The sequence below is a fragment of the Sminthopsis crassicaudata genome, chromosome 5, assembly GCF_048593235.1.
Source record: "Sminthopsis crassicaudata isolate SCR6 chromosome 5, ASM4859323v1, whole genome shotgun sequence".
NCBI classification, from domain to species: domain Eukaryota; kingdom Metazoa; phylum Chordata; class Mammalia; order Dasyuromorphia; family Dasyuridae; genus Sminthopsis; species Sminthopsis crassicaudata.
Window position 1 is genome coordinate 156,022,014 of NC_133621.1, and position 24,702 is coordinate 156,046,715.

A 24,702-nucleotide genomic window follows, 5' to 3' on the forward strand; every position below is an offset into this window, starting at 1 on the left:
TGAATCATTCCAAGTGGGTGTTAATCATCTGGTTTGACAAGTCTTGGGAGGTTCTTTGTTTCACCCTGGTAACATGCCACAGAAAGGCAATGCATCTCTAGTGTTATTATCAGTTCAAGAGAAAAATGGCTCTGTACTTTTCTATTTTTTTTTGACCTCTATTATATTGAATTCATTTTATTTAGGAGTTAAGAAAAACCAACAACAACAAATATTTATAAGTTTGCTACAGCTCTAGGAAAATCCACATTTGGCTAAATTCACCACTTATACATCAATTAAGCATATTTAAGAACTTCATTAGTCATCATTTTGTAGATGTTTCTAGGACACTATCTTATTTGCAAATAGGGGCATGCAAAAGTTCTTCACCCAAAAAGTAACATTTCTGCATCAAGAAGAAAAGACAGCCACAAGTTAGTTTCAAATTATTATTTTCAATTTGATTTTATTGGCAGGAAGAATATGAATTTTCATTATTTTTTTAGGGTCACTCCCACTCTTACCTATCATGCAACCATCAATACTAGAGGAGAAACCAGTATTTCAGTTCATTCCTCCTATTGTTTCCAGTGGCTTCTCAAGTCAACCACAAAATAATTAGAATAGTCTGACTCAGCTACCACAGAGAAAGACAGGATTGGTAAGACAAAGAGTGGGGGGAAGGGTATAATTATAGTCCCTCAGAACCCCAAGATTCATCTAGAGATTCCAAACAAACTGAAAGCACCATAGAGTCAAAAATATAACTGAGTATCTAACTAACATGGACAAACATTTGGCATCATGGATTGGAGTCAGAAGGAACTGGTATTAAGTTTAATTTTGGGTACTCACTTTGTCAAGTCAATTAAAATCTATGAATCTCAGGAAACTCCCATGGTCTTCATAAACTAAGTATAAGCAGGCTGTAGTTTGAGAGGAAGATAAAGATTCCCACACCAGAGATTCACCATGCTAATAAAATCTCAATTCCTTAGCTTACATAGATGAGAGTAGAGCAAAATACCAGTTACAGAATCTTTTAAGTCTTTAAAAAGGATTATAGTCCTTTAAATGTTAAAACTATAGGAAAGACTGTGTATTTACAACTTTGATCAACAATTAGAAAAGTAGAAAAATACTATTTCCCTAAATTCTTATATCCAATTCTATAATAAATATGCACAGAAATGAAATAGTTATGATTTGAAAAATGCAACTCCTTATATTTATTACTCCCTAAACTAAATTATCACTTGGGAAATAGAATTCATATGCAAGAGGTTTCAAGCCCAATTGTTTTGTTAATTACTACCCAAGCAGCTCCCTAGCAAGCTCATTTTATTTTGTAATTACCAAATTAATGACCCTTTCTGAATTGCTTTGCTTGAAACCAGAACTGAAAACATACACTATTTGCTCCACCAAATTAATCTTTAAACAAATAGCAACCTCACCCTTTCCAAGAAAACATCGGTAAGCTTAATATACGACAAAAAAAGCTTCAAAAAAAAAACATCAAAAACTCAGTAATATTAGTATTTATACAACTTTTTTTGGTTTGCAAAGTGCTTTCTAAATATTTCATTTTATCTTCAGAAAAAACTCAAGGAAGTAGGTGCTATTATTTTCTCTGTTTGGCAAACTGAGACAGACAGAGCTTGAATAGAAACCCAGAATTACATACCTAAGAAGTACCTGAGACTGAATTTAACCTCACATCTTCCTTATTCCAGGTCTGGCACTCTATTCACTGAATCACCTGGCTACCTGTGCATGGTATATTCTAAAGCCTTAATAAAGAAATTTTATAGCATATGGAATAGAATTGATATATAATAACCAAATGCTTTTTTTCTTTTCTTTTTTTTTTTTTTTTTTTTGGTAACACAAATCAGAATCTAACAATTAGAAATAACCTACACACATGCTACACATACACACAATACACACACACACACACACACACACACACACACACACACACACAATATGCCCTTGTGCCCAAATCAGTTTCTTGTATTGATGACTGCTTTAATCTGTGGTAACTTTTCATCAAACTCTTGTGATTCAACATGCGGTTTCTTTTCATTTGAAACTATAGACTAGAGAAAGACAGATACAGAGAGTTCTGGTCTAATCAAAGAGAATGGGGGCTGACATTGAATCTGATCTTGCAGTCTGGCTCTTTTATAGCTGTCCTGGCTCCTCAGGAAACAGATCTCCTTAAAAACAGAACCTGTTAGAATGCAGACATTTTTTGACATATTAAAAGTCTGCATTTGTTTGATCTTACCCAGCAATTTGAATGTATATCAACAGAAAGAAAGCACACATCTGCCACAACAGGCATGTTTACAATCATTTTAATGACACCATTAGATGCTGCTTTTCAGGGCTCTCTATTCCAGGCTGTTATATAAAAAACATGTGAGATAAGTTTACCACCTGTGCACAATGAAAATAACCTTTTAAATGAATCATTTTAAATGCAAACAGTTAGAGGTCCATCCATTTCCTCTTTTAAATCTCACTTATTTTGGATTTGAAAACAGGAGTTTTGAATCCAAGCAGTTTCTTTTAGCTTGAATAGACCAGATTAAGAAATCCTATAGACACTATCTCACTATTTTACCTAACCCTGAAACACCTTTTAGCCACTTCGGGAAAGAGTATCAGCTGACAGGTGCTTTGGAACTTTTGGAAAAAATTGGAGTTTTAAAGCCACTCCCCAAACATTTACCTGCCTCTTAAGACACTCTGGGTTTTAAATTTTCTGAAGTTTTTCTTTTGAGAATCATAACTTTGTGATATTTTTCTCTTTCTCTTTTGAAAGAAAAGTGAAATTTGGAATGTCTATAAAAATGTAAACAAAGTACAATATAATTCCTCATAATTCCTCATTCACCTGCTTGCTTTTTCTAAAGTATGGGTCAATGTGGTTCCTAAGCTTAAAATATGTATCGCTGGGACAGTTAGGTGGCTCAGTGGATAGAGCACCAATCCTGAATTCAGGAGGACCAGAATTCAAATCTGATCTCAGACACTTCCTAGCTATGTGACCCTGGGCAAGTCACTCAACCCCAGCCTCAGGGGAAAAAAAAAAAAAAAAAAAAAGAAATGTATGGCTATTTTTTCCCCATTAAACTGACTATAGCTAAATGTCATTATCCTAGAATAGAGACACTGTTTTTGTTTCCATCTTGGATGACAGTGATCTAAATTTGGGAGAAACCTCAGAGGCTATCTCTAGTCCAATACCTTTATGTAATATATGTGGAAACTGATGTACAGGCAAGAGAAATGACTTGTCTAAAATCACAAAGGACATATGTAGTAAAGGCAAAATTTGCACCTAAGTGATGTAATTACTAAGTCCCTATTCTTTCTACTCCACATGTTAGTCTCTACTCATGCTACTACATCTGCTACTGCTTTTCCTTCTTCTTTTAAAAATTGTCTTCCCAGCAATGGCAATTACAAACTTTCTTCTCTTCTTACAGAACTGTACACCAAATCCAAGAGACAATAGGAGACAATAAAAAAATGCAGGGAATGAAAGTCAGAGGATTAAAGCTTGATCCTGTGTCTAACATTTACCTGCTTTTCAATCTTGGGCAAATCATTTAAGTTCCCTGTACCTAATTTCCTCATCTGTAAAATTATAGGGATGGACTTGATATTTTCTCTGGTCCCTTCTAGTTTTAAATCTTTAATTCTATGACTCAAGTTCAAATACCCATTCTGCTACTACTGGCTATGTGACCTCTTATAAATAACTTAAACAACTCTGGCAGGTTGTATATACTCAGTCACCTTAAAAGTCCCTAAATTAATGAACTGATAAAACATTTAATTATTCATTCTGTGCTCATAATGGAAAGGAAAATCAAAAGGTAATTATTTCAACCAAATTTAATTTATGCTAAAATGATTTGTAACAATTCACCAAGTTCATAAATGGAATATTCAAACCCAAATTTTCTGATTACAAATCCAATGTACTTTCCACCTGACACTTATAAACCTTCAGCAATTTTCAAAATCTACCATTCAGGATGGTATGTTAAGATTATTGCACTGCATGTAAATAGGAATATTCCATTTCCCAAATGAGTGGCTTGACCAAATTACTTTAATTCTGACTAACTGTTTTATTATAGGATTCTGGTGAAAGCTCAATGAGGTGATTTAAAGTATGTTTTGTAAATCCTAAGGCACTCTACAAATGTAAACTACCATCTACATATAGAAAGTAAAATGTTGACTTAATGTAATTATAGTTTTTAAAATTTTTATAAAAGTACTGTGGTATGTAATTGGAAAGAGTATCAGAAAGCCTGGATTTGATTTAATTTGATCTCACTTGATCTCTGCACCTTAGTTTCTTCATGAGGAAGATAGGGATGGTTGGCTAGGTGATGCAATGGATAGAGTATTGGGCCTGAAGTCAGGATGGCTCATCTTTTCAAATATGGCTTCATATATTTACTAGTTGGTTTACCTTGGTCCAGTCATTTCACTCTGTTTGCTTCAGTTTCCTCATTTGTAAAATGAGCTGGAGAAGGAAATAGAAAGCCATTCCAGTCTTTTTGTTAGGAAGACTCTAAATGTAATCATAAATAGTCAGATATGACTGAAATGACTTAACAACAAGGGTTACTGGTATTTGTTGCACCTTCTTTATGGGGCGATTGTAAGGAAAGTGCCTAGTACACTGTAAAATATTTTATGAATGAGAATTATAGTTTTTGGGAGGATTTGATTTAATTATGATTATTTCAGGAGAGGGTTTTTTTTTAAACATAATTAAATGGAGAAAGGAAAAGGAAATGATGGTGCTACAAGGAAAAAACCCAGAATCATTGAAATGTGTCAAAAATATAGAGAACAGAAATTCAAAATGGCATAGACATATAAAGCAGTATTTCTGCCATGTTAAATTTAAGATATATTTTTAAAAGCTCCAGGTAACAGAGATTTATAGTTTCATGTGTGATATTCATTTTCTTTTTATGTATGTAGAAATGTGAATATGCTCATTTTGTCAAATTAATAATAAAAATAAATAACAAAATAAATAAGGAAATAAAATTATGGTGATATAGTACCATATTACAGGAACATCGTTAGTGAGGATATGATTTTTAATTCTAAAAAATAACTTGTAGTTATAGTAAGGAAATTATGAAAATATTTTTCAAAAAATTTTCACCTAGAAGTATAAAATGGGAATAATAATAGATCTTTCTTTGTAAGGTTGTTGTGAAGATCAAATTAGATAATGTTTATAAAGTATTCACTATAGATCCTAGCAAAATAAACATCATATAAATTCATGTTCTCTTCCCTTTTATTTATGAATTTCTCTTTTCTCCTGCCTTGAATCCAACTTTCACAATGCTGCCCATCTAATATTTCTCATGTACAATTATATATATAGATATATAGATATAGATATAGATATGTGTCTCTTCTGCTAATTTTTTTTTTCAGTTGAACTCATGGGTCATGTAACTTCCTCATTTTACAGATGAAGAAACTTAGATCCAGAGCAGTTAAGTGATAGTTTTCAAGTTCACATAAATAGTGAGCATCAGAGGCCAAATAAATTCATTACCTTAAGGTTGACTTCTTCTGGTGAGGAATCTACCCAACTTTAGCAAGATTAACTTCTAAATATGTCACTTCTTTTTTTTTTTTTTTTTTCCTGGAGGGAGATTAAATCCTAACTTGAAATGTTTTCAGCATGGAAGGAACTAAAAGGAGCAAATTAGTTGCTATAACATCATTGGCAAAACATATCACATAATCTATTGGAGTAGACCTTCAATGGAGTCACAGGATCTCAGAGTTGGAAAGGACTTGAAGGAACAAAGTTTGTCCTAATTTAGAAACTCCTTAAAGGAGCTTCCTTAGTGACTCTCCATTTGCTTCTGAATTCTCAGAAGAATTTTGAGGTTCCCTGAAGCTATATTAAACTCTAAGAATGTGGAACAAGTTACCCAATAGCCTAATTTAGTTCACTATCTTAGTTCAAAATCTATAGTTAGTTTGAAAGCTGTGTTTTTCTATCGTTCAGCTTGCTAAATGTGTCTTCATTGGTTACTATAATCACAAAATGGTCAAAGTAGAAGTTAAAAATAAAGACAAAAATCCAGATAATTAAGCCATAACAAAATGGAGAAGAGGTTTTTTAGTTCATCCCTTCTACAACTTTTCAAATCATCACTTGAAAATATCCAGGATGGGGGAACATATTATGTTCTCAAATAGACCAATCTAATTATGTAAAGCTCTGCTAGAATTTTTTTCCCCTTATATAGCTTTTATTCAAATGACTTTCTTTTAAATTACTGCTACTGTCCTATAAAGCCAAATAGAATGTTGAGCTGAGGCATTTTGAGCTGATAGTCTCAAGTATTAATTGAAAATGTCTCTTTGAGGGGTTTCTTCCTATGAAGCCTGGGAGAAATTCTACAATTTATCTTTACTAGTAATGAAGCTATTATGAATTTGTGGAAAAAAGGCAGAGAAAGAGATTGATGGGAAACTTCTTCCTTGTTGAAACTGTCATAAGTGAATGGTTTTAGAGAAATTTATAGAGTTCTGTGAAGAACCTTTAAGAAGCAGGCAAATATAATATAGTATGGAAATAACATTCTCTGCAATGGTTGAAAAGGTGAACAAAGATATAGGAATAACAATGTTTATTTTCAAAAACCTGAATTTAATTCCACTTGAGTAGAGATATAAAGAATCTTAAGAGACTTTGATCTATATCCAAAGTGAAATTAATATTTTTAGATAAGTGAAGAATTATCTGTTAATGTTGAATATTGAAGTTGAATTAAGCTATATATTTTCACTTAGCCAAAGTATTGTAAACAGTAATTTATGTCTTTGCATTATTATTGTTTTCCTTTGGTAATAAATTGTAAATGAATAACTACTGTTAGAAATGAAGTTTCACCAGTTCATTAAATAATTAACATTTATGATTAATTATACATTAAATAATTAATATTTGATAAACTGGGCTGGAGTTCAAATTAACTCACTAATGAGAAAGAGGTTGACAACTTAATAATTAATTAAAAATATGTTATCATAACATCTGTGGGTCACTTTAAATTAAAGTAAGAGAAAGAGCCTAATTATAGAAGAATGAGTTGCTCTCAAGTTAGTTTGAATGACCTCAGATATTACCTCCCCATATATTAAATCTTACTTATAGCATCTAGAAGTGGAAGCTTTGTCCTCTGGAATACCTAGCCATTACTCTTGGTTCTGCTGTCCATCATCATCATTAGGCCAAGGAGAGCAATCTAATTTCTCTACCATAGAACGCCCTTCTTGACAATAGCCACCAAGAATGTTTCAGGAACAATCAGAAAGTAAAATCTGGATATAGTAATGGAACTTTAAGAGAATGAATTTGGTAAACAAAAGAGAGGCTGGGAGAAAATTCAAATATGATACAATTAGCATACTCTATAAATTCCTGAGAGCAGAAAGAATAAAATTGAAATACGTGGCAAAAATAAATAAAATATGCAAATGTATGCTACATAGTTCTATAACTGAATTCAGTGTCTATTAAAAGTGTCTGAATGACAGCCAGCAACAATAAAGTTCTATTTTCTTTCAGGTAACTGGTATCATGGAGTCAGCCCCATTCTAAATTGCCAAGATGAGTCCAGACTGACCGTTAGGACCATCTGTAGGGAAAAAAACAACAAAAATGGGCTGCATATATAATGATGCCATTAAATTGCTGAGTCCTCTAAATATTTTAAATAGTTATCATTTCTTGAAACACAGATCCTATTTTCTGTAGGGGGTCATATAAGTTAATAGACCTAGGCCAATTGAAAGGATATCTTTACTTTTCTTCAGTTAAATTAGGATAGGAACTTCACATAATTATGTATTTTATTTCTTATTTGCTTTAAGACTATACTTCTTCAAAAGAACATAGTACTATAATGTTCAACCAAACTAAAGACCCAAGCTAATGGTATAAAAATTCATTATTCAACAAATGCTGCTGGGAAAACTAGAAAGTAATCTGACAGAAATTAGACTAAAACAACATTTTATATACTCTATAAAGATAAGATCCAAATGAATATTACATATATGTATATATAATAAGCACATTAGATATACATATACATGTATGTGTGTGTGTGTATGTGTGTGTGTGTAATATTTCACATAATAGATTTGAGCATTGAAAAAGATAATGATTTTTATAACTGTGGAAGGGGGGTAGGTTAATGGCCAAATAAGGACTAGAAAGGATATAAATGGCAATTTTGGTTATATAAAATTTAAAACTTTTACCTGTTTTTTTGGGGGGGGTGAGGTTATTGGGGTTTAAATGACTTGGCCGGGCTCATATAGCTAGTAAGTGTTAAGTGGTTGAGTGGTTTATCCACTGTATCATCTAGCTGCCCCTATAATTTAAAATTTGTTAAATGATGACAACATAGCTAAAATGTGAGTGGTTTCAGTTAGGTGAGGGAAAATCTTTTAATTTCTCTGCTAAAAGTCTAGTATTCAAGATACATAAAGAATATATTTAAGTGTATAAAAAGAGAAGCACTTCACTAACATAATCTGATTTGATCATCAGAACAAACCTACCAGATAAGCATTGTTGATTTTACCATTTCAGAGTTGAGGAAACTGAGGCAAGCAGAGATTGTTTCTTTCCCAGAATCACATAGTGACAGACACACAGTCCTGAGGTGTTATTTGAATTCAAATCTTCCTCAGGGAAGATCTGCCATTCAATCTACTGTACCACTTAGCTGTCTCAGAAGGCCAAAAACCATTCTCCAAACATAGTCAATGGATATGAAAAATCATTTCTAAAAGGAAAAAAACATCCAAGCTGTCTATAAACATATTCTTTTTTTTACATGCTCCAAATCACTAATGATTAGAGAATTATAAATAAAAGCAACTCTGAAATTCTATTTCATGTCCATCAGCTTGAATGTAATTTCCTTAAGAGTAAGGACTTTTTTTTTAAACAATAAAGGAAATGGACAACTATTTGGAGGGAAAAAAAATATTTGCAGGAAAATAGGCATCTTAATGTGACTTGATCCAGCAATTCTGGAAAGAAATGTACAACTATACCAAATTGTAATACCCTTTAAGTTGAGAATATCACTTGAGATTCTTATCCTCAAAGAAATAAAAGAAAAAAGGGAATCATTTCTGCAAAATTCAACAGCTACTTGTGTCCTTGAAACAAGACCAATCTATGTGCTATCTTCTTCCCAAAGATTTTTTAATTACCACAGGGATAAAATAGTATTTCCATGCAATGACATGTAAAAATGTTCTCAATCATAGATTATTCCATTTCACCCATTCACACTTAACATTCTAGACAAACTGTCAGTTAATAAGCATTAATTAAGCATCCACTATGTGCCAGAAATATTACATTTTGGGGATGCAAAAAAAAAAAAAAAAAAAAAAAAAAAAAAGCAAAAGATAGATCCTCCTATCATAGAGCCTCCAATTTAACTGGAAAACAACTACATACAAATAAACTGCATGATAAATAAATAATCAAGGAGAGCACTAGAATCAAAAAAGACAGGGAATGACTTCCTGTATAAAGTGGGATAAGAGTTTGTTTTACAATGTATTGCATCTCCTGGCTTTTCATAGGTTATCACTCACATTTCAATGGCTTTCCTCAATTATTAGGATTCCTATCTCTGACCAAAGATAAGATAAAATACCACCTTCTAAGTTGTTTTTTGTCCTCCTTTCTCAAAGGGAAACCTGGCATCAGGCAGGGAATGTCATGATAGGAAAAGTAATTGTTTTTTGAGTGAGAGAGGGCTGTGCAAAGTCACCAGCTTCAATTCAGCTCTGGAACCATCAGAGCAAGATAGGAGACTAGCCTCTTTAAGCAAAGGTCTTTAATAGGTTCTCAGTTTTATTGAGGCAATGCCTAATCAGTGATTAAGGCTAGGTAAACAAATGAGGTAGAGAAATGCTTCTTTTTATCTAGTCAACCTAAATTCAGAGATTATTTGGTCCATTGGTAGTTTGTACTAATTATCACCTTCTAAATAGTTCTTTTTTGATAGCCCAGATAGTTAGTGTTCCCCAACCCATCTTCCCAAATTGCTTTTTGTTTTGCTGTTTCTAATTTTTATATATGTTGCCTCTCCCACAAGAGAATATAATTTCCTTAAGAGTAAGGATTTTTTTTTTAAACTTTTTTTTTCTTTATATAATTAAGCCTTAGGAAAGTGACATGTACTTAATAAATGTGCATTGAATTGAATTTTCTGCCATGAATTAGAGAATCATTTAAAAGAAAGTTTGAACTTAAAAGGATCAAATAAAATGATAATTTCTATATACAAAAGTGAAATAGAAAATGAAAAATATACATGAACCCATAAATCTTAAAAACAGCCTGCATTTCCTTTAAATATATAACGTCAATATTGAACTCTCAACGTTTTCCTGGATGTCTGTGTGTGTTTTTGTTTTTTTTTAAACACTTCAGTGAAATTTTTTTTTTTTTTTTTTGGTTTGTTTGTTTCTATTGTTTATTTGTTTCTTCTCAGTCTGCCACTTCCCTTTCAGGAGTTAGTAATATGTTTCATTTTTGGAGATGGAGAGGTTAGAAACAAGGAGATCATTTAGGAGGCTCTTGCAATAGTTCAGGAGAGATGAGATGAGAGGAAAAGCTTAAACAATAAAATTGGGACAGAGGCATGTTTAGTTGAGATAGTAGGAGAGTCTAAACTTTTCTATTCAGTGCTTTAATTTTGCAAATCATATTTTGAGGCATTTTTAATTAACAATATGCAATTATTTATTCTTAGAATCTGAAAGGTAGTTGGGTCATTGAAGTGATATAGACTAAATCATTAATATACATGAGGAATCCAAAATTTAGTCAGTTTAAATAATTTGACAAGTGCCTCACTGCTGGCTAGTAGCACACTCAGGACTAAAATCAGGTCTCTTCATGCCTGGGCTAGGGTTTTTTCTTGGTGGAATTTTCTATAAGTAATAAGAAAGATAAACAGAACCTTATCCAAGTTATCACAGATTTCTGGAACAACTTTATCAATCAACTAAGCCACATTTAGAACTGAACTTAGTGGAGTAGTAACTTTGGAGCACATCTCCAACTGAAGGTATATGATGGGGGGGGCTGTTAGCTATTAATTTTTCAGTATGAGTATTTTATACCTCAGAAATCAGCAAATACTACAAATAAGAGCTTAATTTATTATTCTATTAATTGGATAGACTTGAAACAACAGAAAAAAATCATACTTCCCCTCCTCAGCTGGTGGTTCAACATGTATCTGCACAACTCTAGATATTTATTTTTCTTTTCTTTCTATATTTCCTCAATAAATATCCCTTTGTAAGCTTAACTGATGTTGTTAATTGATACTAAGGGTCCTAATAACTAGGACAATCAATGATAAAAGGGATATACTAACAAGAACTGATGAATGACATTGGATAAAATACATCAAAATGGGGGGGGGGGGTTGAACTAATGACATTATAAATATACCTTCAATCCCTTAGGGGAATGCTTCCTCTCTGATATCTAGATACCTTGCTTTGGGAAGAAAAGTAGAAGTTTAGATAACATCATGTCCAATGGAACTATCTTCTCAGTAAGAATGGGAGTCGGAATAAGGATACTTAGACCTTATATCAGCTATATAGGGTGATGGAAGAATTAATCAGAGCTATTTTGTACCTCACCAAGTCTTCAGTGATAGTTAAATTTCATCAGATAAGCTAAAACTTTCTCCTTATGTATATTCCCCCCCCCCCACTCCATCCTCCCCAAAGAGTAGTTCTCTATGTTAGATAGACTTTATAACCATGTTCTTCTTCAATAATTGCTAGGGTATATGAATGTCCATCCCCCTAAACTGACTTGGCAAAGCAAAGATCTTTTTTGCATCTGTTAGAGTACTATTGGGAGGTAAGCACTTATTTCTATCCTTAACTGTTTGCAGAAGGGAAACCTATCTCCTGATTCTCAAGTAGTTAATGATGCTCCTATGGAGTGCCATGGCTTTCCTGTCTGGGTTGTTTTCATGTGTGTCATTTCCCCCTTTTGATTTTCAAGTATTTAATCATGTAACTGGAAGGTATGCACCTGGCTTCTGAGTACTCTGGCCCAAGCTGGTGGGAAACCAATTTGCAAATCTCGGTAGTCATGGCAACTTTAATAAGTTGAGCTTAATAAAACTGCAGAGAGAACCCAAATGTTCATGCTCAATACACTGGGTTTTCTGGTTGGAAGATAACTCTTTAAGCACAGGAAAGGCATATATTTGAAGGAAAACCAAGACATGGATCCCTGCAGTTTCCCAAATCACTGATGTAAGATTTTTTACAGCTTGGTTGGAAAATGCAAACCATTAATTTTCTTAAGAAAAAAAAAAAAAAGAATCAGAATAATATGGACTCATGGAATAAACAAACACACAAGCAAACAACAAAACAAAACTGCTTCAGGGCTCCCAAACTAACAAACCAGGTAGTATTTCCAGTGGAAGATTTGTTAATTTCTGGAAAACATAAGACTGACCTGGTTGAAGCTAAATACTATCTATCTAGTTTTGTGGACTTTCTGAACCTTAAAGTTAGTATTTCCAGATTCAAAGGGCTAAAATAAAATATAGAGAAACTTTCCTGATTTACTCCTGGAGTTCAGGAAGTTATAGTCTGGGTAGGATCTGATTAAAGACAAAGTATGACTCAGGCATGCTGGGAAGGAGAGATAATGGGATTTCTCAATGCTATTTATAGTAGATTGGTCAAGTCAATCATGTCATCATGTCAATCCTTTAGAGTGGAAACTCTAATTTGTGTGAAGCAATGTGTCCCTAGTGGACAGAATGCCTAAATCTGAGGTATGAAGACCTGAGTTCAAAATCTTAACCTGAGCAAGTTATGCTTCTGAATCTGATTTTTCCTTATCTGTAATGTGAGGATAATAACTGCTACTTGGTTTTAAAGATCAATTTAAAAAACAATAATAATTCGTGGACAGAAAACCAATTAATGGACAATTAATGGACAAAAAATCAGGAAGATCTGAGTTCGAGTCCCACTCTGATACTTAATGACTTTGTGTCAATGGGCAAGTCACTCGTTACTCTAAGATCATAAATTGATTTCATGTTAACTGATACTGGTAGAGAAGAGAAATCATGTCTAATCTTTATCCTATGTTCAAGGTACTATATTATGCACTGGAGTGTTTTGATTCAAGTTTTATTCCACTTAAGAAGGCACTGATACCTTTCAATCATTAAAACTGAGTACCACCCAACACTCTGTCTTCTCCTAGGATCTCTTTTCATTTCCTGTTATAGTGTTATAATTTGTTATTTCACTGATTTTTCAAAGATTCATTATCCTCTCTATGCTAATGATTGTCAGAGCTACTTATCAAGCTCTAATCTCTCATAAACTCTAATCTTGCATCTGCAACTGCATATGGGACATCTCAAGTTAGATGTCCTATAGACATCTTAAACTCAATATGTCTAAAACAGAAATCATTCTCTTTTTTTTCCCAATGCAATCCCATTTTTCATTCTTAACTTTCCTATTATTCTTAAGGGTACCAATACCTTCCTCTAAAGAACCCAGTCTCTCAGCCAAAACCAAACATTTTGGGCTTCTCACTCTCAATTCAGCACATCCAGTCAGTTGACAAAGCCTGACATTTCTACTCATTTAAAATCTCTTGTTTATGCTTCCTCTTCTCTGTCATTCTCATCACACTATGATTCAAGCCTTCATTATCTTATACCTAGATTACTGCAAGAACCTAGGGATGGCATGCCTCAAGAGTCTAGACAGTCTAGTCCACCCTCCACTCAATAGCCATAATCTCAAGTATATGTTACTCCCCTCCCTTCTCTCCTTCTCCCCTACACATTTTAATAAACTCTAATGACTCAAGATGATTATCTGTTTGGCTTTCAAAGTCCTTTTTAAATTGATCCTTTTGTCCCTATTTTTCCCTCTGTTCAACTTCATCTTTCCTTCCCTCTCTTTTACTCCCTCGCTGTGTCCCTTCCTTTCTTTCTTCTCTCTCTCCCTTCTTTCCTTCCCTTCTTCTCTCCCTTCCTCCTTCCTTCATTCTTCTCTCTACCCTCCTTTTCTCCTTCCTTCCTTGCTTCCTTCCTCCCTTCATCCCTCCCTTCCTTCCTATCTTCCTGCTTTCCTCTATCCCTTCCTCCCTTCCTTCCTCTCTCCTTCCTTCTTCCCTTCATTCCTTTCTCCCTCCTTCCATTCCTTCTGTCCTTCCTTCTTTTGTCCCTTTCTTTTTCCCTCCTTCCTTCTCTCTTTCCTTCCCTCCCTCCCTCTTTCCTTCCTCTCTCCCTCCCTCATTCCTTCCTTCCTTCCTTGTTTTTTCCTTCTTTCCTTCCCTTCCCTCTCTTCATTTACTGCCTTCTCTCCTTCCCTCTCTTCATTTACTGCCTCCTCTCCTTCCCTCCCTTCTATTCGTCCTTCTTTTTTATACTTTACTGCCCTTCACACTCTGTAATCCAGTGACAGTAGCTTCTTTTCTATTCTTCATCCAAAATAACATGTCTTCTGATTCCAGGCATTTTCATTGGCTATCCCCCTTCTTGGAATGCTTTCCTTGTTCATTTCTACCTCAGCCTTCCTGGCTTCCTTCAATGCCCAGATGAAATCTCATATTCTGCAAGAAGTCTTATAGCCCTCTTAAGCCTAGTTACAACTTTCTATTAATTATATACAATTAATCTCATAAATTATCCTTTTGATATATAGTTGTTTATATGTTATCTTCCCCCTTATATTGTGAGCTCCTTGAAAATAGGTACTAGACTATGTTCTTGTTTGGTTTTTATTACATTTTGCTTTTCTGACCTTACTGTTTTTTATCTCCAGTTTATTACATTGTCTGGAACATAGTAAGTATTTAAATAAGTGGTTTTCTTGATTTGATTCTTAATCATAACAGAATCATCTTTCTGTTTAATCATATAGACTCTTGTATTTATTGAGGGAAATAAGAAAAGTCTAAATTTCCTTTATGAGTATCATGTTATTCTTTAGTTAGTGTAAAGATTTAAGATATTTTAAAGACTAATTAAATTTTTAGCTAAGTTTTCATTTCATGTTTTACTTTGTTTTTTATATGTCTGCCTACCTCAATGTAGACAAAGATTAAAAAGAATGAGAGAGGTTATCTTTTTCCTTCCCTCCTATTTTAATTATTTAATTGGAACATAAACAATTCATTTCTTCAGGATGTTAATTTAACACGAGCTTCTAAAAATGGAATATTAAAGTTCTCCCAACCTGTAAGCAACCAAAATACACAAAGATTTATACAAATTGCCAAAAGCACATGCTCATGTATTTGTAGGCCAAAAACTATGCTGTCATTTTGAACTTTTTTTGAGGCATTAATAGAGCTCTCTTAACATAACTCTACTGATCTAAGGCCCTTTTTAATATGTGAAAATCAATTACTTAAAAAAAATATATATATATATATATACATATATACACATACATACAGAGAGAATGACGGACACAATTGAAGAAATAAGCATAGGCAAAGGATCAATGAAATCCTTTATTTTAAGATGTTGTTTTACTTAAAAAACTCTATCCAGTCATTTAAAAAAGCAATTTGAAAAATTAATGATTTTAGCAAAGTTGTTGGACATAATTCCATATAAACAATACAGATTTTGAATATTACAAACCGAATCCAACAGAAAGAGATAAGAAGAAAAATGCTGTTTAAAATAACTATGGAAAGTATTAAACTTTTGGGAGACAGCCTGTTAGTCTCCACAAGGGAATTGTATGAACATAACTACAAAACATTCTTTATACAAAAAAGACATATTTAAATAATTGCACAAATGTTAGCTGATCACATATAAGTCACACCAATATAATAAAATGACAATATGACTTGAATCAACTTATTCCATTCTATACCAAATAGATTACTAATGGAATGCTTTTCAGAGCTTGGAAAAATAATAACAAAATTCATATGAAGGAGGAAAAAGTTTAAAAATCTTGAGGGAATTAATAGAAAAAAGTGGGAACAAATGAAGCCTATCTAGCAGGGCCAGATCTGAAACTATACTTTAAGGCAATCAAAACCAATTGATATTGGCTTAACAATGCAGGATTTGAATAGTGGAACATATTATGTATATGATATACAGAAACAAATGAGTGGTTGATATATCCAAAGATCTTGATGACTGGGGCAAGAACTAACACTAACTATTCTACAAAAAGGTCAAGGACAAGGGAGTAGTATTTATATAGTGGCTATTATGTGCTAGGTAGTATTCTAAGTGCTTTACAAATATTATCTCATTTGATCCTCACAACAACTCTATGAAATAGTTGATATTATTATCCCCATTTTGTATTGGTGGGATCTGATGCAGAGATTTGGTGACTCCCAGCATCATGTTGCTTGTTTCTGAGGGTAAAGTTGAAATCAAATATTCCTGTTTTCAGGCCCTAATAACTGCACCACCAATTTACTTTTGTATATATTCAACAAAAACTCCTGCAAAATTAGAAAGTACTTTGGGGGAAACTAGCTATATGCCAACATCTCACATTATATATAGTATGCATTTCAAATGGGTACATGACTAAGGTATAAAGGCTGAAATAATAAATAAATGAGAAGAGGAAGGGAAAAATTATCCATTAGATCTTGTGATAGGGGAAAAGTTCATGATCAGAGAAGACATACAGAGAATCACATAAGATAAAATAGACAATTTTGATAAATGGCCAAAAGATATGAATAGATAATTTCCAAGAGAAGAAATCCAAACCATTGATAGCCATATTCTTAAAAATGAACAAAATCATTAATAACTAGAGAAAGGAAAATTATACTAACTCTGGAGTTCTACTTCAACTTAGAAGCGTCTGATAGAATTTAATACATATATTATTAAAACTGGCAATTTGATAGAAAATCCATAAGCATTTTTGGTTATGATGAGCTTTAACTATTTAATCACTTCATTACTAGTAATTATGTCAAGATTAAAGTATAAAACACAAGCTATGATTGTAAACAAAACTCTTCCTTACCTTTTACACAATGAGGAAGTATTATGCTTCAACACTGAATATCTTCCTCCAAAATTTTTCTTTGAACTGAATCATCCAATACAGAAGCAGGCTAAATGTAAGAGTTGGGAAGAATGGCTTTAAACACACACACACAATATTACTGGAACTGTCCTCCTGTTCCATATATGGCATTCCTTCTCCCTCCTCCATACTTTTCTTCATGAATGAAATACACTTCCTTCTCAACTCCCCTTCGTATAATCCCTAGCTTCCTTCAAAGGACAATTTGGATGTTGACTCCTACATGAAATCTTTTTTTATATACAGCATGATTAGCACACTTTCACATTCTTCTTGAAATTACTTTGCATATGTTTTATATTTAGTTTTTTGTATACATGTTTTGTCACCCCAGCAGAATGGGCCCAATGGATAGAGCATTCAACTAAGAGTCAGGAAGTCCAGAAATCATTTCAGACACTTAACAACTATATGACCTCAGACAAAGCATGCATCGAGACATAAGACAACTCAAAGATAAACTCCTTGAGATTCATTTTCCTCACCTGTAAAATGAGGAATTTGGATTCAATGATTTTCAAGTTTCCTTCCAACTCTCAATCAAAGATTCAATAATATAAACATATTTATTGCAAGAACCAGTATGCTTTTATATATATATATATATATATTATATATGTGAGTATATACATATATATAATTTAAATTTAAAATTTGCTTTGACCTTGTTAATGTTAAAACAAGAGAAAACATTCAAATTAAATCCAAGAGGCAACATGGTCAGAGTATTTGGAGTCAGAGGACCTGGATTAAAATCTCAGTTTTGCCTCTTGCTACCTATGTTGCTTTGAACACCTAATTTAGTCTCCATGAAGCTCACTCTCATCTATAAAATTAAAATTTTGGTCTCAATGATCCATTTCTTCTCTAAATCCATGAGTCTACAACCCATGTCAAGAAAGACTCAACTTTTCCGACATGAGAATATCAATTAGTATGATGGACTCCTCATCAATAATAACATAATAATTTCATTAACAGAAATTCTGTATTTCTTTGTTGCTACAATGAATAAGCAGAACATGCTACCATATCAGAGGCATATACTATCCTTTATTTAATCAAGGACAGTGTTGCTTACATGCTCTGAAAAATGACAGTTAAATATGTAAATTACAAAAGCATTTTTTGCTGAGTTGTCAAGAATTTGGGTAATGATCACCAATCTATGCCAACAACTACAGTATTATTAAAGGCTTCTTACTGAGGTATATTGATGCTTAAAGGCAATTTATGTAGTCCAGGTGCTAGCTGCTGAATGTATTGATGGAAGAGGAGGGAAAGGGCAATAAATGTTGATCCCCTTTCCAGGGAAAAATGAGCAAGAATTGCACATAGCTCAGCCTATACTCTGAAGTGGAAAAGAAATAAAATGAATTTACTTGTCCTGACTTACCTAGGATTTAAGACCTTGTAATTAGGCAAGGATTTTGGAAAAAAAAAAAAAAGACTAATGCTTTAAGTGAAAGTTAAGTGTGATGAGACTTCACTTTTTAAAAAAGGAAAACGTATTGATAAGTTCATGATAAATAGCAGTCATATAAATAATACCATACTTAGTGAAGGAAATAGAAACAAAAAAAAATCCTGTCATTAGAATTAGGATAAGAGAGAAGCAGTGAAACAGTGAATCATCATTAATAGGCAGCAGAGAGAGCTATGAGTCTCTTTCTAGACATAATTCAACCCTCTTTCTCAGATTGAGTAATCCATGGAATGTTTCTTCCCCTATTTATAGGGAATCAACTGAAAATTGCTGTTGTTTTGTGTGTGTGTGTGTGTGTGTGTGAGAGAGACAGAGAGAGGAACAAAGAGAGAGACAGAGTGAAAATGTGTGTGTGTGTGTGGTAGTAGCAATAGGATCCTGAAAATTGTCCTTATACTTGATTTCCCCTTGATATTTATGTTGCTTCAATTGTGGTTCCTGTCTGGTCTTTTGGTAGAGAATGCAATGAATGGTCTGTAAACCATATCTACATAATTGTGATTACTCCAAATAACACTCAGTAAAATTAGGGTAACAATGATTTCAGGTCTGGGTAAGGTGGAATTGTGCTACAAATATACAACAATGAAGTATTCATTTACACTTTCAAGAAAAATAGAATTGGTAGAAGTAGTTTTCTCATTGGGGAAAAAAAAAAAAACAAAAAAAAAACTCCTCTACCAATTCAGATCTACCACTTAGCTTCACCTTGAAGTCTTAGAGATTTACCTATGGCTGCTACAGATTGGAATAGATCATACAAGCAGTATTACTCTTAACTGAAGAACAGTACCCATCTATCTGGGAAAGTTGTCCTCTTTGACCCAGCTTGCAACTTTGAGAGCAATGCACATGGAGTGGTAAGAAAGGAAGGGAACACCTTGGAAATCAATGGGGTGACAGATACTGCAATCAGATCACCCTCACATCCATACAAGCAGTATTATCAAAAGTGAGTCTTGCATCAAGATCTTTTGCACACCAAATTTCTTCATTTATTGAACTGTGATACTTATTATGACCTTTGTATAGGCTATATTATTACTTTCATGTTTGTTTGGTTTTTTTTAATGATAACGCCCCTTTCTATGCAGTTATTGAAATCTTTACTATATTTAAAGACACATTACAAGATACTTCTAATGTGTAAGTCATTGTTATTACTATTATTAATTTTGGAGGCAATTAGAATTAAATGACTTCCCTAGATTTATCTAACTTGTATTGTCTGGGATCAAATTTGAACTCAGGTCCTCCTGACTCCAAGGCCAATTCATCCATTTCATCTCTTATCTGCCTCATTACAAATTTATACTCAAGTAATCTTGTACACTCTGATCTACCTCTTTTCTGAATTCCTATTGCAGGCTCTTAATTGTTCTCTAGTGCTGTCATGAAAGTCAAGTGCTGGGCCTGGAGACAACAGAAGCTGAGTTCAAATCTTTTTTTTTTTTTTAATTTTAATTTTTTTAATTTTATAATTATGATTTTTTGGCAGTATATATGCATGAATAATTTTTTATAACATTATCCCTTGTATTCATTTTTCCAAATTTTCCCCTCCCTCTCTCTCCTAGTTACAGTATAACCTAGATACAATATATGTGTGTAAATCTAATTTTCTTGTTGCACGTTAAGAATTAGATCCCAAAGAAATACCCATATGTAACCTGGGTAGATAGACAGTAGTGCTAACAATTTATATTCACTTCCCAGTGTTCCTTCTCTGGGTGTAGTTGTTTCTGTCCATCATTGATCAACTGGAAGTGAGTTGGATCTTCTTTATGTTGAAGATATCCACTTCCATCAGAATACATCCTCATACAGTATTGTTGTTGAAGCGTATAGTGATCTTCTGGTTCTGCTCATTTCACTCAGCATCAGTTCATGTAAGTATCTTCAAACCTCTCTGTATTCATCCTGCTGGTCATTTCTTACAGAGCAATAATAGTCCATAACCTTCATTCTCCAATTGATGAACATCCATTCATCTTCCAGTTTCTAGCTACAACAAAAAGAGCTGCCACAAACATTTTGGCACATACAGGTCCCTTTCCCCTCTTTAGTATTTCTTTGGGATATAATCCCAATAACAGCACTGCTGGGTCAAAGGGTATGCACAGTTTGACAACTTTTGGGGCATAATTCCAAATTGCTCTCCAGAATGGCTGGATTCTTTCACAACTCCACCAACAATGCACTAGTGTCCCAGTTTTCCCACATCCCCTCCAAAATTCATCATTATTTGTTCCTGTCATCTTAGCCCATGTGACAGGTGTGTAGTGGTATCTCAGAGTTGTCTTAATTTGCATTTCTCTGATCAGTAGTGATTTGGAACACTCTTTCATATGAGTGGATATAATTTCAATTTCATCATCTGAGAATTGTCTGTTCATATCCTTAGACCATTTATCAATTGGAGAATGGTTTGATTTCTTGTAAATTAGGGTCAGCTGAGTTCAAATCTATCCCTAAACACTAGAAGTGTCATCCCCCTACGAAAGATATTTAATTGCTTGCCTTAGTCAAATGAGCTAGTGAAGGAAATGGCAAACAGTTCAGTATCTTTGTCAAGAAAATCCCAAAATGGGAGCAAGAAGAGTTGGACGTAACTGAAACAAACAAATAACAAGATGTCATAAATATTAATTTAATTCTGTTGACAAAACTTATTGGATCCAAATCATATACCCATTCACTGTCAAGTTCAAGATATAAGAAAGATCCAACAAAGGACAGGGAGTAAATACTCAATCCCAAGCATCTAGAAGTAAATTTAGCCCCACAGATAATTTAGAGAATCTAGAAGTAGTTATGAAATCATCCTCTTACATACCATAAAATCATACATGGATTGATTTTCTTAATTTCAATATACTGAGTCATTAGGGAAAATCAGTCTCAAAGATCATGCTAATAATGATGACTTCATTAGAACCCTGTCTCGTTGTAGGTTTCTTGGAGACAGAGACTTTCATTTCTGTTTTTATGCCCTTGCTGCCAAATTTAGTATATGGAACATTTTACATTTAATAAAGGTTTAATAAACTTCTAATTGATCTTAAATATTAATATTGGTTTGGAGCTTTTGTTGATTTTTATTATAGCCTGAATCTGTTCATCTCCCAAGAAGATTCTGTAATAAAAACAGTCTTTTTGAAACATATGCCACTAATTTTAGGGACATAAGAGAGACAAAGGGCTGCCAATCAATGTCCCAGGGATCCTTCTTTCCTCCTCAGAAAGAAGATACATCTCCGTTGGCATTTACTGCAGTTCTGTCTAGGGTTTTGATATCAGAATCAAAATTCTTCACATTTATACCTTCTCAGGGCATAAGCTGGGTATTTAAAGAAGCTTCTTTTACTCTTTTGAGCCACCTGACTTCCACTTGGTCTATGGAAAGAAAAATGTATGCTGTATGTCTTCCTAAATGTCCCATATGTTTACGCAAGTAGGTCACTACTCCTTTTCAACTAAAATATCTATATGTCTTCCATAAAATTTCTTTCTAGAAAAGAGTTATTGCACTCATTGCACTGAGAGCTAAAGCAAAACAAAGGATATAAAATTTTTCTCAAGACAATTAAAACTTGAGAGCAAAATAGTTACTATCAAGCTTGTAGATAAAGGTGATGGTCCCATAAGACATGTACTGAATTATCCAGTGATGGAAAATCAGAGCTGCTTAAAGCATTCTTGGATATTATAGAAAATCAACAGACTCTTTAGTTATCTCTATGTTTGATTTGATAGTTCTCAGGAGGGTAGGCAAAAGCCAAAGTGTTTTCCCAAATTGTTGAAATGCGTATTTAATGGGCTCAAATGGGTTAGGGTCAGTGAACTAAGTCCCGACATATGTTGTGTGTAAACCAGGTGCTCTTGTTCTCAACTTATTAATTCAAAAGTTATAAGTAAGTGAAGGTTTCATTCACTGAGAACTTGTACAACAGTTTTTTAGAGAAATTTGGCTAGAGGAATAAAAGGAAACAGGGATTGCTTAGTATGATGTAAGGAAATTAAAATATTTTGCTGCATCTCTTTTTGCTACTTTTTAGTTTATTCTTTCAGAAATAATGACTAATGCATTTCATTTTGAGATATTTAGCATACCATCAGTGGTTCCATAATTGACTGAATGACCCTTAAAAAGCTAAAAAGTCAAAGAAATTGGGGCATTAATAATAACAAAAGAAATCTAGGAATAGTTGCATTTCTTGTATCATAATCAACAAATATTAATTTTTATAGCTTTCTTAACATTCTGATATATTCTAGTACTCCAAAAAAATAATGTAATTCTAATACTCTAAAAATACAAAAAAACCCACTCATAATTATTTCCAACTCATATTCTATACAACATTATACATATGTTTTGTGTACAGACACAAATATACATATATAATATAATTAATAAAGAACATATTTTTTTCATTTACAAGAAGTGATTTGTGGTTGTTCCATAGAGGGCACTTTCCTTTTTATAATTTTCCAAGATAAAAGGAATTCTTTTAATACCAGCCTGGTGCCTATGTGGTTATGTACTATATTATTAAACAGCAACCTGGATTTGATTCCCAACCCAGAACTCACACTCCCCAGGCTACTGTGCTCCACACCTGTAGAAAAGAAAATGGCTCATGTTACATGGAATTTTCTATTTTAAAAATAACACCTAGATTTATTTTTATTAAATAAAATTCCTACTTTTTTAAGAGAAGGATTATATTCTCCAAAGAAGAAGGAAGTTTGATTTTGTTTTGTCTTCTAGAGAATTTGTGTGTTTTTTTTTTTTTTTTTTTTTTTTTTTTTTTTTTTAGTCAGAGAGATGAAATAATCTGGCAGTCTCTTCCATATAAGATTGTCTCCATACACCAATAACATTTTTAAAAGAGAAAAAAAGAATCCAACTATTACATATGTTTATCATACATTTTTCCTCTAAAGAGTGAATTAATATTGGGAAGTTGAGAGTGTTTAGACTTGAGCTTTTTAATATATTGGAAGACCAGTACAGTTCTGATTTTAGGCTAAGATCTCTGACTTTTGACCTAGGTAGTCTGCATCTGATAGCTATAGGGCAGTAATAGCTACAATTTTTCAGACAGAGGCATTTACTGGATCAGGGATTCCATACCTTTTACATGGTAGTTCTGGTTTTCAGGCCCCTCAAGCCTTGAGATCACATCAATGGAGTGAGGTGAAGTGGGAGGAGATATTGAGAAATTCCTGAGTGCATGCAGGTGGTGAAGGCAAAAGTTCATTTAAAAGGCAACTGAGTTGAATGCATTCATCTAATTGAAATCACAGTTGGAATATTGGGGCAACAACCTGTTGCCGAATATGCTGGATATGAACTAGAATTCCACTACAATATTCCATCAATGGACAACAGATAACAAAATCATAGAATCAGAAAATTTTAAGGAACCACAGTAATCATTTTGCTTATGTATATCTTCCCCCAAATAAATAAAAAAATGTAATCCCCACTGTATTCCTGTTCTTTGACAAGTGATTATTCGGCCATTGCTGAAGATCTCCAAGGAAGAGAAATCCATTACTTCTCAAGATAAAGGGCCAGCTAGGTGAACAATACCCCTTTTCATGACAGCTCTTTAAATATTTAACAGCAACTGTCATGACCCTCCTATGTCTTCTTTGCTCCAGGGTAAGCGTGTCCAGTACTTCCAGTTGATGCTCATATTTTATGGACTCATGAATCTTCACCATTGTGATTGTACTCCTCTGGATACTCTACAATTTATCAGTCTAGTACTGTGAGGACACACTCAGAAACTGATCCTCCCTTCCTCACACTACATGAGCTAGGGCAGTCTTTGTAAGAATTCATGTGACTTCATGGTCACCTAAAAGCATATAAAAGACCTAATCACCTGAAGTCTTGCAGGTTGGTGTTATGTCCCAAGAGCACATATTGCAGTAAACCCTGTCCTATTAATTAGACCATATGGAGAGTGGATGGGGAAATGTGTCTACAT

At 33.4% G+C, this 24,702-nt stretch overlaps 1 protein-coding gene across 2 annotated transcripts in view; it reads right to left on the reverse strand.

Moving 5' to 3' along the window:
• SEMA3A (semaphorin 3A) overlaps nt 1-24,702 on the reverse strand; it is a 636,674-nt gene that overhangs the window by 513,652 nt on the left and 98,320 nt on the right. The window contains exon 1 of one of the 2 annotated variants that reach the window (XM_074268522.1): nt 17,149-17,164. The exons of the other annotated variant lie outside the window; for it this stretch is intronic. The gene's annotated coding sequence lies outside the window, so the exon portion shown is untranslated. Of the gene's footprint in view, nt 1-17,148; nt 17,165-24,702 lie in introns of those variants that run through there. 2 annotated transcript variants of the gene reach the window in all.